Raw genomic sequence first — 18,341 nt, 5'->3', positions numbered from 1 at the left:
CTAGCAAGGAGATCGGGCTGAAACTATAGCTACAAGCTATCCAAGGATGGTACTATAGAATGTCACCTCAAGGTAGGCCTAGTGGCGTCATCTCTTGGTTAGGCCGGAAACTTATCAATCCACCCTCGTATTTCATTCGAATATCGAAAATTTTTACGTTTATTTTCGCAACTCCGTTTTAGTACTGTTGATAAATAAAGTTGTTAATTAGTTTTCCCCGAGTACAAACAGTTAATTGATTTACCTCAGAAATGGGTAATTTGCTTGAAACTTATATACACGTAGGTGTAATATTTGATGAAAAGCAAATTAAAATTTATAAAACTTTTTGTATTTCGTTCAGCCACAGCCATGAACTTTTTTGAACTTCTCAAATTAGTCCTAATGTTTTTTGCGCTTAGCAAAAATTCAATCCATCAAATTAATTTTAATAATTCCGTTAAAAAACGAAAAGTCGCTTTGTAGAGTAAAAAGCTTTCTTTTTACCGAATAATACAATAAGCTTGCCCTTAATTTTTGTCAATTGTTAATTCAATAACTAGACATCACAATAACTTTATTGATTTCGGATACAACAGCTGCAGGGAAAAGACGTGCTGTATTTTTTGTTCTTTGTTATTCCCCCCTCAATTTACGACTTTGAATCCGAATTAGGCCACAAAATTTCCTCACAGGTTTCAGTATTGAATGAAGTTTCTTAATGATAAAATCGCGACAACACTCGCCTGTTTTTCTAGCGTAACCTTCTGATACTAACAAATAAAACAAAAGCATTTTTAGGGCAATTAATTAAGATGGAAAACGAAAAAAAAAGTCAGTGCCGGCCCGAGATGGAACCCAAAACCGCCGCCGTACTAACTAATCATCCTTACCACTTGACCATTTGCGTTTACTGAAAACTGTCCCATAAACTAAGATCGTATTGATCATATTTGAATTAATTGGCACAAGGAACGTCAAAGACGTCAACAATGTAGGTTGATTTGTCGTATTACCTCACGTAGTATTGCTCACAGAAAAGTCAAATATTGCATCTTTCGAAGTTTGAAGTTGTATATTTCAAGGCAAGTGTAAGGCTAAATTCTAACTTAATATCGCAAACTAAGGTACTAATGCTAACGGGCGGGTAGTCCCTCCTTTCTAAAGTCTAATGCAAAGCCGGAGAATAGAGCGGATGGCCCTCTTTAACCTCCTTCATAGGATTTGGGGTTAGGGAAGAGGCAGATGAGACGGATAAAAAAAAAGATAGAAGGGAAGTGTAAGATTATTTGTAGAATATAACTGTCCAGAATTTTTGTGATAATCCACAGATAAATTTGGAAATTGACAGGTGGATCTGGATCGATCTACTGACCTCCCGAATGCTAAGTTAGGATCTAGAGCTCCAAATCACTCCGTTCGTTAATTTCTTGATCCATATTAACCAGTTTTACAAACAATAATGAATACTGTAACATACCAACAAGAAATCTGGTCTGAATGATCTTCCAACCCTCGTGCCGCCTCGGTAAACGGCCATCGAAACGTTGGCGCCATCGCAGGTTGCTGTTACCGTCAATTCTTTGAATTCCGCTTGCTCGACTCGAATATCGTAGTCGCCGATACGTTTTCCGCGGAAATACTTCGTCCAGTCGGTGTTTTGGTCATCGATGACCAGCAGCGTTAGGTGTTTACCACTGCCTGATACTGACGATGTCACGCGACTCGCGCTCGAAACGGCGGCGCCTAGAATGGAAGCACCTTGGTCTCTTGCTTGACCTACGTAAAAATAAGATTACAATTTAGTTTACAAAATCGATTCAGGTATTCGATTAATCGATTACAAAATCGATAGACTAAAGTAGTTATTATAAATTGTCAATTTTCACATTTTTATTTCTCTGCTTAACATGGAAAAGTTTCAATAATGACTATCCAACCAAAAACTCATAAAAATTTTCACGATACCATAATACATCTAATACCTATAAAATGGGATTTCATTTTGTGCGAACTGCATGTAAAAATATTTCAGAGGAAAGCCAGTAAAATATTTTATGTTCAAGAGGTTTTTTAACTTGTTAAATTACATCGTAAATGTATGACTACAATGTTGGTGGCAATACCTAACAACTGTTCGGCGATCCGAAGAAATGAAATACATATTCTTTTTTTCGTTCTAAATTATATTGTTTTAATACTTTGGGTACTTACAAATCGGAAATTATTAGGAAATTTCGAAATCCTTGTTGTATTATCACCCTGTAGCTATACGAATCTTTAGATGTTTGAAAGTGTCAAAAAATTTTTTGTTTAGAATTTTAAAGAAAAAACTGTAAACTTTTGATTCATTAAGGTGTAGGTAGGTATTATTTATCAAACAGACTAGTATTACTCTTTCAAATATGGACGAATGATACCATCGCCAGTGGTATAGTCTTTGAATAATGTATAACTTGACGGTGTTTACCTGGAAGTGTAAATTATATTAGAGGGCGGCAAATCGACCTTCTTCTGGTTTCTTTGTAAGATGCAGGGTCAAAAAAACAATTTTAAAAACTTTTGGGTGTTTCATTCCCACCAGCCAGTAATGCTGGTGGGTGGACAGTGCCTCCGGACTACGCTGGAAGGTAGGGAGAAAGGCCCACTTCAGCCTCCTTTCAGGAATCGTGGAAATGGGTGAGAAAGGTGAGATGGACGAAAATAAGACAGAAGAGAATGGAAAGATTATCTTAGGAATATTTACCTAAGTGATTCAAGAAAACCACAGAAGAACATGGATCAAGGCAGATGGACCCGGAATCGAACCGGCGTCCTCCCGAATGCTAACCAATGGTCTAAATAAACCTTTAGGCCATGCCGGTCGGTACAGGGTCGAACTTCTTAATAGCAAATGATGAAGTTTGAATACTATTTATATACAGGTCGAACGAAGGAAGCTGGCGAGCGGTCGTGCAACTACTTGCCCATTTATGACCTATTTGGGTAAGTCACTTGGAACCGATACACAAATAAGCTTTCAGTAGGCGTAAATTATAGTACTAATGTAGATAGGACAGTGGCGTAGTAGAAAATAATGTAGAAACCAAAAAGAAAAAATAAACCTATTGCTTTTGTTTTATAGTTAGTTTTCACATTCACTGTCATCATGGGAATCTCTATCACTGTCACCAACATGAACAATTAATTCATCTGTTTGTGTGTCTATTACTTGCTCACTAATCCGTACTTTTAAATATTTAATCTACGCCCCTGATAGGAATACTGAAGAAAGAGGGCTGCAATCGTTATACCTAAAACTACCTACTTTTGCCACCGTGCATCCACGCCATTTTAAAATTTTCACCAGCTTCCAGCGTCAGGCCTGTACATTGCATTACAATTGATTTGCAGTGTAATGATATTTTTAATGAAAAAACATGGCTGAAATTGTTTACTTTCACAGTTTGATGTGTTGCGTAAATCTGCTCGTGAGATTTGCTCAAAGCCCAACCTATAGAGGGGGAATCGGGAAAATGTCCAGAATGACAAAATTGAGGGCGCTGTGCGGTTGCACAGAAATAAAGCTTTTATAAAAATTGTAAAGCTTAGCGACCCGACAAAATAATATTTTTTAAATTTGTTTTTTAAATTACTATTTCAGCTAGAAACTGTAAATTCCCAGACGGACCCTTAATTTTTCTTAATGATGCCTCCTAATAAGCAGTCAAGCAGCAAGAAAATTAGAAAAGAAGGAACCAGCTCTTTTAACTATCCGAAATGTATTTTGTCATTTTTCACGATTTTTGAGTGGAGAATACAAAAAAATTCTCCCGAAATTTTTTACCGATTTTATATTTGTGTAATGCAAGCTATACAAACTTTTATGAAAACAACTTCTATATTTCCAATTAACCAAAGAAAACTCGCTAATTTGTTATTGATTCTAGCATTGAAAAACTACTTAGTTATTCAGATGAAGCAATTAAGTTGAAGATAAGCATATATATAAGTGTCTTAAAATTTCGTAAACAATCCATTTCCTTTATATTATTGATGTTTTCTGCTTCAGCTTATTGTTATTGAAAATCATTACAGAGCTCATTACCTTAAATGAGCTCATTTTGCTAACCTTTTTAAAAAATTTCGTATGTTGTCTATGTTCATTTTTAGTTAATTAAAACTACCGTATTTGAGTCTATTGTTTATGCATCGTTAATAAATATATTTCAAGGAGAACGACAAATGTTTTCAAAAAGTTGTTTTTAGAAGAATTCTCAATTTTTAAATTTATAAATGAATTACTATTCGTTTCTAATTACCTTAACGTAGCACTACAATTATATCAACATTTGTCTGTACTCATTTTAAATGTTGCCTGAAAGCAGTAGTTATTGTTTTTCGTGTAAATACTTACACATGTACTTACAATTAGGTAGTTCTTTGATCTTTCTAACTACTACTATGACAAAAGAATATAATTACAACCAATAAGTTAGTTTTTATTTGAAAATTAATTAATCAGACCCCAAAACGTACAATTATTATATTAGAAATAAAAAAAAAAATAACTACAAAGCTACAGCTTTCAGATATTTCCTCTTTACTTGTGCTTTAATGCATTAGTTTTTGCCAAATTTTTTTCTTTTGCGTTGTTAGAAGATTGATTTTTTTCTCATCTTCAAGGAAATGCAGACCTGACATCTGAGAAGAATCTTGACCGATAGACAGACAGAATACACACGTATAACGAAGTGATTACATAAAGGTTCTTTTTTCCCTTTTGGGGTACGGAACCCTAAAAATTAACACGGCTGGTATGCTATTGAATCCAACCATTTACCGCGTCATACACCCAAGGATGGAGCTACATACGAAACGTAAAAAATGACGAAAAATGTAGAAACAAACGAACGGAGGGAGTTTTGTCATTCCGGAACCCAAGGTCAGGGCCCATGTCATTCTAAATTACCTATAGCTTTACTTTTTACTAAATTACCTTGATTATGACACCTTTAAAAAATTCTAATTAATAAATAAAGCACATAACATTGAAATGTGCTGAAATCTGCTACTACAGTTAGCAAAGTGTATTAATATAACTTCATTAACCTTTGTGCGAAAATCGATCCAAAAAACTTCTCACCTGTGTAAAGATAAAATCGGTTGCGTGCTTGTCAAGACTGTCAAGTGAATTCAGGTATTTTGCTAAACGCGAGTACAGGAGATGAGACGTGCAAATGAGTAGATCCCGAGACGAAGAATCAAAGCGTGGAATGAAAAGAAAACGGTGAATTACAAACGAAAAAACCTGAATGAAAAACCAGACGTGAAGGTCACGCTAATAGCGAAATCGTGCTTTAAAGATGGGTACTCCAGGGATAGTTACTTTTGCTTACTGCCTGGAGGTAGGTAATGGTAAGACGTCTGCATAAAAGGTCGCAGCAAAAAATACGATTTGTGGCAAGTTCTAAGGGAACATATCTGTACTACGTGACCCGTCGGGGGGTCTTCAAAAATTCCACGCTTGGTCACAGGGGCGGGGAGGCTTAAGTTTTCGTCACGCAGTCATTATTCTCTAGGAAAATCTCACACTACGTATTTCAACCTATATTCAAAACTTTCTGTTTGAAACAAATGATCTAAAACCGTATTTATAAATTACCACATGAAAACTAGAGAGGAATGTGGGTCTTGGCATGTACTTCGAGTGGCCGCCGAGGAGGGCGTTATGTTCGGAAGCAGTTTGGGTAAAGGTATCTCAACAAAATGGAAAAATGTAAAATAGACAAATTGTAGTTCATCTAATAATCTTAATTAGCTGTTGTATTCCAATCAACTATATTGAGGAATTATTTTATGGTTTCACTGGAAATGCCAATATTGACGTATACTTATTTACTTAATTGGGTGTGGTAAGGTTATTGTATTTTTTGTTTGCTTTTATTCACGATGTGATTTGTTAATTATTAGAAAAAACTAAATGAATATGGTATTTTGTAATCTATTGCTTGTCGTTTCTACTGTACTACCTATATTTGGCATACTCTTTATACTGCAGCATAAATGAATGAGGGGAGGGGGGTTGAACACCGTGGCTATGATGTTGCGGGGTATACGCTCCATAAATATGTCGCGAATACAGAAACCGTGGATATGGAATGGTAATTAGTATGGAATCATAGGGGATACGTTCTAAGGTTCCAAAATAAAACCAATATGTATCAGAATAAAATCAATTTATTGAGAAATTCGCAATTCAAATTAATCGTTATAATCACCTTTAGACAAGGGTTCGAAAAATTTAGTGATTTTTTCTTGTTTTGAATTTTGAATTAGTCCATTCGGTTACATCTGCATATATAAAAATGAATTGCTGTTCGTTAGTCTAGCTAAAACTCGAGAACGGATGGACCAATTTGCCTAATTTTGGTCTTGATTTATTTGTGGAAGTCCAGAAAAGGTTTAAAAGGTGAATAAATATGAAAGTTGTTAACTATCTTTCAGATTATTTTCTTTTATTTATCGATTGAGGCAGTACGAAGTCTGCCGGGACAGCTAGTCTTTTATAAAAGTCACCTCGGCACGAGCCAACAGTATCTAAAAGATGCCGATACGTTGAAAAATAACACCGAATCCTTTTCTGTTTACTCAGTAACATCTTTTATAAAAGCTGCCTCGGCACGTACATACTCAAAAGATGCCTAAAGATACATTAAGGCGATTCAGTAGGACATGCGCCGTTGAGTAAAAAAAAGCTTATCGGTTCTAGATATCATGAGTTTATTCTTTGGAACAGTGGTTTGAAATTTTGTAGTAAGATGGGTAAAGCTTTATTCTAAAACTTGTCGAGGGCCATTTTTTAATTTATTAATTTCTCTTGAATATACGTATCCTACAAGAAGCATCAACTTTAAGCAGTTATAATTATAAAAGCTTTTAATGATCATATTGTTGAAAACCAAAACGATATCGAATTAGTGTGAACCTTTGTCTATTACAATACAAAAAATCGAATATTTATCTCGTAGCGTTAAATCACAATGTTTAGAATAGAAATCCATGATTTCGGAAAAATTCACCCTAGGTACGTTCAATCTCCTTAATAAATGACACCGAATCCTTTTCTGTTTACCGATTGCACCCGCGAATAATGAAATTTTTAGCCGCGAATAGAGGAACTGGGTTGCAATTTTTTTTACTTGCGAATAAGGAAACCGTGAATACTTTTACTGTATAGCGTGATCTAATGGTAATAATAATTAGCCACAATAATTTTTTCCTGTTTTAAAGACTATGAACCGCTCTTTATATATTTAAAAACAGTACGAACCTGCATGTTTTGACAACATTTTTATCGATCGATTAAAAAGGCAAGGTTAGTTAAAATACAAAAATGTTGTTTAGTAATGGTGCAAGCAAATACATAGATACATGTATATATTCACAATAATTAAGGAATATGAACGGTTCGTTAACTTCACATATTTGTTTTATACACATAGATATTCACCTATCCACTCCATCCTTCGCTTACCTACTATGATATTTCTTTTACATTCGCAAATTTTTATTTATGGCCTCATAATTTCAATCGAAGGTCGCTAAACAACGCAATAAGAAGCACATTTGTCAAAAGCAACAATTTAATGGGAATTAAGTGATCGGCAATTTAGTAGGTCATGACCGGTTACTGTTAAACCTTCCGCGTTTAATTCAAACGATACCATCTACTTATCTTAATTTAGGTTGGGAATTGTTCCTTCCTATTATATAATAAGCGATAATTGTCAATTACGTCAAATAAACGAAGTAAGTTAATTAAGCACGTATTTATTATGTGATAACATCATCGCTTATTGTATTCTACGTAATAGAAAGTCCACGCCTTAAATCCTTATTTAGTTTTTTATTTCACTTATTGATAATTGCGCACTCAATGGGACTGTCGGTGGAGGAGTGCGGATGACTTCCTACAACATACAACACTGAAGAAGCTATGGGGCGGAAGTGAAAAAAATACAATATTGGAATAGAAAATAATGTAACTCAGTCTAGTCTGATCTAATGTCGCAAAATTGTTTACAATACGAAACTTACGGTGCAGGAGGGCGGAAAGGGGGGGGGGTAGAGTGGTCAACTCCTATAGAACACTAAACGAATGAGGGGTTGAAGGGTGTATGGAAGGTCTGGTAGAATACTACAAAACTGTTTTAGGTGCGAGCGGAGGTAGTGGTGAAAAATCGAATACAGTACAATCCCGATTATCCGAACATCGATTATCCGAACATCCGATTATCCGGACTCATTCGTCTCGGCTCTAATTATTAATTTAAAAATGTTTTGACGGCGCAACGAGACATGTTACGACAAGTTTATTCCCGCCTCCGACGGTGTACTCCCGCTCTCATTTGTTTGCGGGATAGTGTTTGTTATTGTTTCATTTTCTTTGATAGCGTTCAACTGAAAGGTTGTCTTTTATTTTTGTTTACGTTTTGTGTTGAAAATTTAAAATGTCCAAGCGAAAAAGAGTAGTGTTGTCTCTTAAAGACAAAATGAAGATAATTGAGAGTATAAAAAATGGTGAATCTGGCAGTAAGTTAGCACAAATATATGGTGTCGGAACTTCTACGATATCAGACATTAAAAAGAATTCTGATTCCATAATGAAATTCACCTGCGCGCTTGAGCAAGAATTTTAAATTACCTAGGTATTATGTAATTCATTATCTACCGTTATAGCTCGTTTTTTATATTTCGTATTATCTAAGTAAAACCCATTACATAATAAAAAATTATTAAAACTTAAATATTATTTGATTTGCTTTGAAATCGTTTATCCGGATTTTCGATTATACGGAATACCCCTGGTTTTAATTGATCCGGATAATCGGGATTCTACTGTATAAATAAAGGGGTATTCCATGAGATACGATGAGACCATCTGTTGTTTTCACCTTTTTTGAAATTGGGGGGAGGGAGTTCCTTTCACTCCTCATCATGTAAGCTTTTCTCTCCAAGTATACACATGACGTTTCTTTAATAAGGTATAAAGGCAATAATTTTGTTAGCGATGAATTGCACGTTGGCAATTTGCAACACAAAAAAAAGGATTCGCTTTTTAGTTGTTGCCACTTATAATAAAAACAAAACGGACACTGGTAACTTAAAACACGTTTATTGATAAAATCCTTCGGAGAAGTTTCGTCAACAACTATATTATATTTTGTAGCAACTGTATAAAGCAGGTAAGTTAAAAGTGGTGTGCACCGTGGAAAGGTCAGTTGCTATCTATCTAATTTCTAGAGGGTTTGACCGATCGGTTACAAAAATACGTAGGTACATCTGGAAACCCCCCAAGATAATGAGATTCATTCAGTAATAATAATAATACTATGAATGATAATTTTAGAAAAGAATTTAAACAAAATAAAATGAANTAATAATAATACTATGAATGATAATTTTAGAAAAGAAGTTAAACAAAATAAAATGAATCTATATATCTATATTAAAGTTCTTAACAAATTTTATTATTAGAACTAGCAGCTGAACATTGTCATTATATTCTACCTTTCGTTATTAGGTTCCATTAGAATGACCAGTAGCCCTTGGACACACATTTACCACATGGTAATAGTGTTGATATCTGATATCGTTGCTGATGACATTGATAACGATATTGTTTGGGGAAAGTGAAAATGCTGGAACTGTCACATTAGCAGTTGTTCACGTGATCGAGTATTACACAGTTACCATTTTTTGAAACCAGAACAGTTAAATGAACTTCAATAAAGCCATTATTTGAGTCGCGTTATCACAAAATATATGTACGTAAATGCTTTGCTTAAGTAACTTTAAAAATGTGGAATTATTATCTGACTAGGTTTGTACTGCGCCTAAACTTTGTATATACGTACACTCAACTTGTACTGCGTTCTTTCATCATCATAAGGTCGTCAGTCCTAAGATTGTTTGGACACGCACCTCCACTTTTTCCTATTCTGAACTAATCTTTACATTTCCTTAAAACATCATACATCCTTAAGGATGTTTGGGAGGTACAATCGGAGACAAGAGTACATAAAATTAGAAATTCGTGATTAATTAGGTTTTGCAGCATATCATGAGGTAAATAAATACTATCTATACTAAAAAAAAGTATACGGTTTGAGAGAAAATTTGGAATTTGACCAAAAACTTTGAATAAAATAAGAAATAACGAATAATATGGAAAATTTTTAACTGACTTTTGGCAGTGAATATGCCTTGATTTCAACTTCGAAACAAAAAAATATTTAGTTTCAATCTCTATTAATAATGAGCGTAAAACTTTTTAATATGTTTAAATAATAATTAAAACTTTAAAATTGCATTTATTTCAGACAATTATAAATATTATCATTATATTATCAAGTAAAAACGAGATTTTCAGCTAATTTTTCATTTTTTCCTCGATAACCATTTAGTGAATTTGAATAACCTTACGCTAAAGTGATTCTCCAGAGTTCAAGTTACTTATTATAAAAGTTTGAAATTTCTGGTAGCTTTTTTTCTGTTAATAAAAATAAATTTAATCTGTTCGGTTAACGAATCTCCATAAAATGACGTGTAAAATTACAATTTTTTAAAATTTCAATAACTTTTTAACGATTTCGTGAATCGATTTGTAATTTTTACAGGAGTTAGAATTGAATGAGGAACGTTTTGGAACATTTTGACATACCTCCCAAACATCCTTAAATATTCGTGATCATTAATCTAATCTAGATCTACCTCTACTCCTCTCAAGTCATGCTTCTGTTTAAAAAATGTCTATAACTAGCTTTCACGCCTGAAAAGGTGTTTTCCAACCTTTTCATTTCCGCCGCCCCTAATGTCCATGTTTAGCATCCCCAAAGCGCTACGCTCCAGTCATACACATTTAACAATCTTTTCGAATTTCTAAATTAACCGATCGCGAGCATAAAAGTGACTTTGTTTGTTGAAGGTGAATCGACTCTTTTATATCTTTACTGCTCCTTCCATCCTGAATTATCTGAGTACTAGACTACTAGATACCGAAAATCAGCTATTTCTTTAATATGAAATATTATTCTGAAAATTCGTTTCTGAATTTCTGCAATTTACCACTACAAACTAACTCAAATTAATGAGGGAAAAATTGTTGGTGTTGTCACACCCCCGCCGGGAATCGAACTCGGGACCTTTGGCTTTACGCACCAATTTTCTTCTAATTTTTCGACTCCTACCTTTATATTCGTCCTTTTTCTACTTTTTCTTCCATTTCATATCAGTATTTTTATATTTCGTACTTTACAGTTCACAAAATTAAACTATAAAATAAATTGTGTAACAATTTATTCTCAAACACAGCCACTATATAAAGCGTTCTATGTAATTCTTATGAAGTATGTGGTTAAAGACAATGACCTACTACCCGAAGTCAAACAAACGATTGGTCGTCGACCGGAGAGACATGTAACGTTTCTAATGAAGAAAGCGAACTGTATATCATAATACATACTACAATATTATATAATTCATACTAACGTAGATTAAATACAAACTCTGAATGTTGGATATTCTGATAAAGTTGACCTTAAGAATTGACTATAAATACCCGAGATAAAAATGTTCAGTCTCTCAGAGTCTCTAAAAGCGGGACTCGAGTCTCCGTCTCTCATCGAGTCTCTCTAATGTCGCTGAGAGAGACTGTCGAGAACTGTCTGAACGAGAGACTCAAGTCGCTCATATAGAGATCCTCATTTCGTATCCAGTCTCTGAACGAGAGACTCGAATCTCTCAACGAGAGACTCAAATCTCTCAATAAGTGGTGCCTAGATAGATATGGTTAAAATTTTCTAAGTTCAACGTATTTCAGAGATCCCAGTCTTTCTGTGAGAGACTCTAATCTCTGATTTAACAATTTTATCGTTCGGGTGTCTCATACAGAGACTGTGAGAGATCCATAAAAACACCTAGGCAATAACTAAAAGACTGCGAAGGGCTGTAAGAGACGCTCTCAGAGAAGCTAAAGACTCTGAGAGACTGAAAATTATTGTCTAGGGTAGTTTAAAACTTCTTTCTTAAATATATTCTTAACATTAGGGCTGGGCGATTATTAAGTTCAACAAAATTGATTGTCGATTGTATGAAAATAATCGATTTTTGGGATTAATGGGAATAATCGATTATTTCGTTATTGTTGAAAATTACTAAACATAAAATATGTAGTTATAAAAAAATGTTTGATTTAGTATACCTACTCAATTTACTAAACAATAAATACATTTTTGTTTTGCAAAACAACAGTATGCCGGTAAGACAAGAGAGAGACTGTAAAAACAATAAATTACACTATTTACACGAATTTCCCTAGGTTATGTCGTAATTTTTAAATTCTGATGATTACAGAATGTTTTATATCTTATAGAATATCCCTCCACTTGGTTCTCATTTCTCCACTAGTGTATATAAAAGACGAGGAGCCTTATATCAGCATGCCGCTACTGAATTGAATAATAATTGAGAAATTATCTGACTAATAGTCAATGACAGTATCTTTTACTTCTGTTTCTTGTATCACAAAATATTACTATAACCACAGATGGAAATAATCATTAATACTTATAAGATTTTTTATTAATGAATATTGTTAACGGGTTTTTTTGCTGTTATTAATTATACATCACCGCAACGAAAATCATAAAATTAAAAGTTGTAATTCTCGGAAGGGCACAAAATCGCTAAGTCACAGTTTATTGAATCGTATAAATAATTATCAGACCATAGAAGGTGATTTAAAACTATATAAATGACAAACGAAACACACAATAACAAAATAATTAGGAATAGATTAGGCTATTGTTTTGTTGTTTTATCAAAACTAGATCAAGTTTTCGATCTTATTTGATATTAGCGACTCGCCCCAGCTTCGCACGGGTGCGATGCTGATAGTAAATATACTACAGAATGTTTTTATATACAACATTCACAGCTTTTTTGTCATTAGACAATACAAATCGGCCCCACGGCCGGTATCGCCTCATCCGCTATGTCCCTGCATTTTAAATCTGTAATACCTTCGAAAATATTCATTTAAATTACATGCTGTAAAGGGCCATATTGATCTATATTAAATGGACAATGTATTTAAAAGTACTTAATTGGATAAGTATTAATACTGTATTGCTTAAAATAGCTTCGTAAATAAGACATTATTTCTCATAAAAAGTAAANTTACATGCTGTAAAGGGCCATATTGATCTATATTAAATGGACAATGTATTTAAAAGTACTTTATTGAATAAAGATTAATGCTGTATTGCTTAAAATTGCTTCGTAAATAAGCCATTATTTCTCATAAAAAGTAAAGGTTAAAAAATGGTTATTGTGGGTTATCCCTAAGAGGTAGACATATACCATCCCGAACTTTTTTGTAGACCTCTTTATACTGTAGTACATTATTTTGATCTATCTCGTAAGGTTCAGCCAGCGTTTGCAATGCAAGAGCAAAAAATATGTGTTTATTTACGACATCCCATTAGAGACCTCTAAAATTATCAGTGTTTCTCTACTATATTATGCATGTATTATACACACAAACCTTCCTCTTGAATTACTCTATCTATTAAAAAAAAAACGCATCAAAATCCGTTGCGTAGTTTTAAAGATCTAAGCATACATAGGGACAAACAGCGGGAAGCGACTTTGTTTTATACCATGTAGTGATAATCGTGATAATCGGCAGTCTATGATCCGAGAACATTCTGCTGGACTTTTATAATCTGCAAAGTCGATTCAGTTGGATAAGTTTACCTTGCGAGAGCTAACGAATGTTTTCAGTGAGTTATTTTATACTGCATAAAAAGTTTTTTTAGACAAAATATACCCTACTGATGTACAAATAGCCAGTCTTGCTGCTGAATAATGGAGCAACGTGAAAGGGGATCAATTTTTGTTGTCGTGACTAGTAGTGCTGGAATGAGCACAACACAAAATTCAGTTGTCTTGTATTTACCTGTAGGTATATTATTTTTGCATTTCTTTTGTTTAGTAATTGTCCACAGTCTATTGTTGATAAAAAAAGATTGATCGTATCAGCAGTGCTTTCAATCGACTGCAAGACTGTCTCTGTTCCGCTAAACAGTAGCAAGACCGTTTTTTCTTATTTATTATTATAGTGTCTGTCATCCTACAAAGTTTCAAGTAGTATAAAATGAGACAATGACTTCCTCTCCTGCAGTGTGTCGATAATTTCAGTTCTTTTTTTGTGTAAGATTCGTTTTGTTCTGGCGGTAAGCAGAATGACTGGGTTTTTTCAATTAGGTATCTATGTCAGTATCAGTACTATGGAAAAACCAAAGGAGAAGAAGGTACATGGAAAAGAAATAGAATGAACCATCTCGCACCACTCAGTGATATACATAATACATGAAGGTAATGACCTTGCCGAAAGCCCCCAATTACACCAACAGTGATTACGCGTATTGGCGTGATGCTGCCAGTGAATTCCCATTACACCATCCATATGTCACCACCATGTCCGCGAATACATTCTTTTCTGTTTGATATTTTCACATTCAATTTATTTGTGTATTTTGTGGTAATAGCAGTAACTTTTGACAATTGACTTGTCTATGTACCAGCTGTTGCGAAGGTCACGAGCAGGTATAAGTGTTTCGTCACTTGATGGTTACGATAACGACGGACATGTACTAAAATGAAGCAGTATAACATTAGCTTCGCCTTGTTGTCTCTGGTTCTCCTAGTATTAGTAAGGCCCTTGTCTAACATTTGAAATAACTTCAGTTAACAGCAAGTATCAGTTGATCATAAAACAACGATGATATCTAATATTTATTCATTAACAAGTGTGCTTCTGATCTTCTAATTCTGTAGAGATCACAACAGAATAGACCTTCTCAGACATTAATGAACTCACAATTAGTTGCAAGTTACTAAATATTGCGTCAAGACACAATCTACAGTTATTTTTTAGACGCTGCTTGATGTTTAATGGCAGCTAATAGTTTAGTGTTATGTCCAAAATGTCTAAGGCGAACTGATGAGGTTCATTTTGAATTCCTTAGATTCCAAGACTTTCAAATCGCGATCTATATCTACTGGTTGTTTAATACGTTATATACACATCTTATTTGCTTATTAAGCAGCAGATTATGAAATATTTTAATTCATAATCTGCTCGCCTCTGACATCACGGATCACACAATACAATGCGATGTGACTTAATATAGAGCAATTAGTCTGTGAAATGATTAAATGCTTAATTAAGAAACTACGAAGATGTGATATGTAGATTGTATTACGTGGGTCCATGTTTGACTGTTTAAACATATGCTGCAAAATCAAATGCCGTTTGGGCCTACGGTAAGCTCAAAAGAGCCAGTACTATAAAACTACATTTTAGCAGCGTTTTACGATCACAAGGTCATTAGTTTCTAGACTGTTTGAACACGTAATGAGGATTTTCGCATTTCCCTAAAATTAGAGCATTCCACATCCCTTACAACTTGCGAACAGTAGTCTAATCCAGGTCTTGGGCGATAACTGTTATCGATAACAATATTACCAACTATCGATATATCGATATATTCAATAATTATCGCTAGTTTTTTTTAGAAAATAACTCATTTCAAAAATATTTAAAAAATTCTACAATTACCAATACATCAAGATGTTTAAAAAAATCACTATTTTGTTTTTTTTTATTTTTTAATTATTTATTAACATAAACGAACACTGATATTTTGCAATTCAAATAACAGGAATTTTTATCGATAGTTTGAAATATATGTGGATATATTTACTATATAGTTAGTTATCTACTATATATAGTCATCAGTTGCTATCATTGTTATTGATATATCAATAATTATCGACAACTGTCTAACCAGGTCTGACTGTTTCCGCTTCTAATATATTTGTAACCAGTGGTGTAGCGTAGAGGTTGCAATAGGGATCATGGGTCCCGAGCGGTGAAAATGTGGGGAGCGGCAAAAGTGTTTTCTATATTAGGTTGTAATGTTAGATGTCCAAACTTTTTGGCATTTATACCAGTTTTTAATAATTTTGTAACATGTGGCAAGACGTTACCGCATTGGTTCGCAAAAATACCAAGATTTTTGTGTTGATAAAAATCTGGGAAAAGCAACTGTCTTGCATCTAACCGTAAAAACGCCGCAAATGTAATTAGGAAAATGATAGAGAATGCTGAGTTATTGAAACTTTAAAACATTGCAAATATGTGGAAAGAATGTACCTAGTGACGATCAAAATGCTGCAACTTTATACTTTGAAAGTCCTTACGGAAGAATGCAAGTTGAAGGAACCACATCTCAAAAAAATGAGTTTTTACGACTTAGCGCCCACTGGGTCTTTCGATGTACCGGTCGTGAACTACTAGAATCCAAAGTATCAAAGAGTATAAAAGAGGGTCATTTTCCTTAAGGATTTAGCGCGGTCCTTTGAGAATTGTATAATTTTTTCGTTTGTTTTTCTTCAGAAGCAATGAAAAATCAGTTTGATTATCTAGCAAAAATTTTGCAAGAGAAACAGCTGTAAATTGATGTAAATGTTATTAAACTTTATAAATATTCAAAATAAGCGTCGTGGTCAAACCAGTTATGATGGTTTTTTTTTTCAGTAGCAATTTAAAAATAAATAGAAATCAGTTTTATCTGGAACGGCAGAGAAAGAAAAACCCATATTTCAATATTGAATTAAAATAATTCTGTTATTATTGTAATTGCTGATTCATTTCCGACTGACTTAGCATCTATCAATGCACACCTACCTATTTACTTTTTTTTTTAAAAACAAGAGCTAATTTTCATAATATCAATCAATTTTTATCTATGTAGAACGTCTGTTATTCTATATCATATACATTTATAAATAACTATTAGAAAGTATTTTTATTCATAAATGTCGTAGAATGTCACTAATTTCCACTATACCTTCACTCAATTTTTATTCGCAACTATTGAACTGCTTTTAAATTTTAAGTTATTTATATTAGCTCCGGAAGTCCAGTTACTGTAATTATTTCAATATTTCTCTAACTCGAAATTAAATTTGATGATATGCTTTTGTCGAATCAAATAATTTTTTCTGCATTCACAAACAAATAATACCTTTAAAATTTGTAAAATCAATGAATGTGTTAAAAAATTTAGTAAGTTAAAGATAAGTTTAACATATACACTTATTTTTATGTAATGCTGTAGTATTTGGAAGTTACGGCATTTCTATTGTACTTTGCCTTTTGTTTGTTCTAATGAATTTTTTAAAACCAATTTATACGTTATATTTAAAATAATCTCTAGATACGTATCTGCATTTTTTTAAATAATCACTCAATGTTATAATAATTTCATCAAAATTTTGATTTTGCTTAACATTTTACGATTGTTTCCCCTTCTTAACTTTTTTACTAAAAACAAAATTTTGTGGAATTGAACATAGAATTTTTATCTATTTTGTAAAAATAAATTTAGATTAAGTAATACTAGGTGCAGATAATCACATTTTGCATCTTCTATCCCAAAGTTATGCTAGTTACAAAATTTATAAATACGTATAAATATACAAAACTCGTCTAATACCTTTAAAAACAAGGATAAAATAATTTTTGTTGAAAGGATCATAGGGTACAATTATCTTTACGACATCTAAGTACTTACTGAAAAAACTGTGTATACTTTTCTCACAAAATTGAAACAAAACTTTAACAAAATGTTTTTCACTATTCGAGTAGTTCGAGTATAACAAACAATACGACGAAGAGAACGGTTATGTGTGTCACGGTTCGCGCCGTTTACTTTGAAATTGCAACAGAGTGAGCATGGCAATTTATACGCAACCCGAATTAAAGAAAAAGCACCAAATGTGGAAGGAGTAAGATCTCCAACAATATAACGTTAATTAAAAAAGGACAGAACACAAACACGGTCATCAGAGTGGGAATGCTATTAACAGTCACTGCATGACCGTTGTGTTCATTAACCCTGCATTTTACTGCCGTCAATTGTTCTTTTTTTTGTTTTATTGGTTTTGACGCAATCTCTAAAATGACCAATAAACCGACTTTTAAACAGTACAATTATAATTAAAGGTATAGGTAGTTTAGAATCACATGAATCTTCAGATGCGCGCACGAGAGGCAGATTCATATTGCACATTACGAAATTGACTTCGCAGTTAACCATCGTACCTCGCTATACAACTAGGGTTGATTAGTAAATGACGGCGAATGTATTTAGGTGGTAGAAATGAGCGAAATTTGGTCACTGCCCAACGCAAAACCAAGGTTCATGTCATACGTCTAATAAAAATTGGAAAATCCTAAATCTGAGAGG

General features: G+C 33.5%; 1 protein-coding gene across 1 annotated transcript in view; it reads right to left on the bottom strand.

The window, feature by feature from the left end:
• Positions 1-17,824, bottom strand: part of LOC108741169 (mycosubtilin synthase subunit C) — an 87,435-nt gene extending 69,611 nt beyond the window's left edge. Inside the window, exon 1 of the mRNA XM_025977713.1 lies at positions 17,667-17,824. The gene's annotated coding sequence lies outside the window, so the exon portion shown is untranslated. The remainder of the gene's footprint in view (positions 1-17,666) is intronic.
• Between the last annotated feature and the right edge of the window lie 517 nt (positions 17,825-18,341).

The sequence above is a fragment of the Agrilus planipennis genome, unplaced genomic scaffold (assembly GCF_000699045.2).
Source record: "Agrilus planipennis isolate EAB-ADULT unplaced genomic scaffold, Apla_2.0 scaffold94, whole genome shotgun sequence".
Classification (NCBI taxonomy): Eukaryota; Metazoa; Arthropoda; class Insecta; order Coleoptera; family Buprestidae; genus Agrilus; species Agrilus planipennis.
The sequence above is the reverse complement of the archived record's forward strand: the minus strand, read 5'-3'. Positions and strand labels throughout refer to the sequence as shown.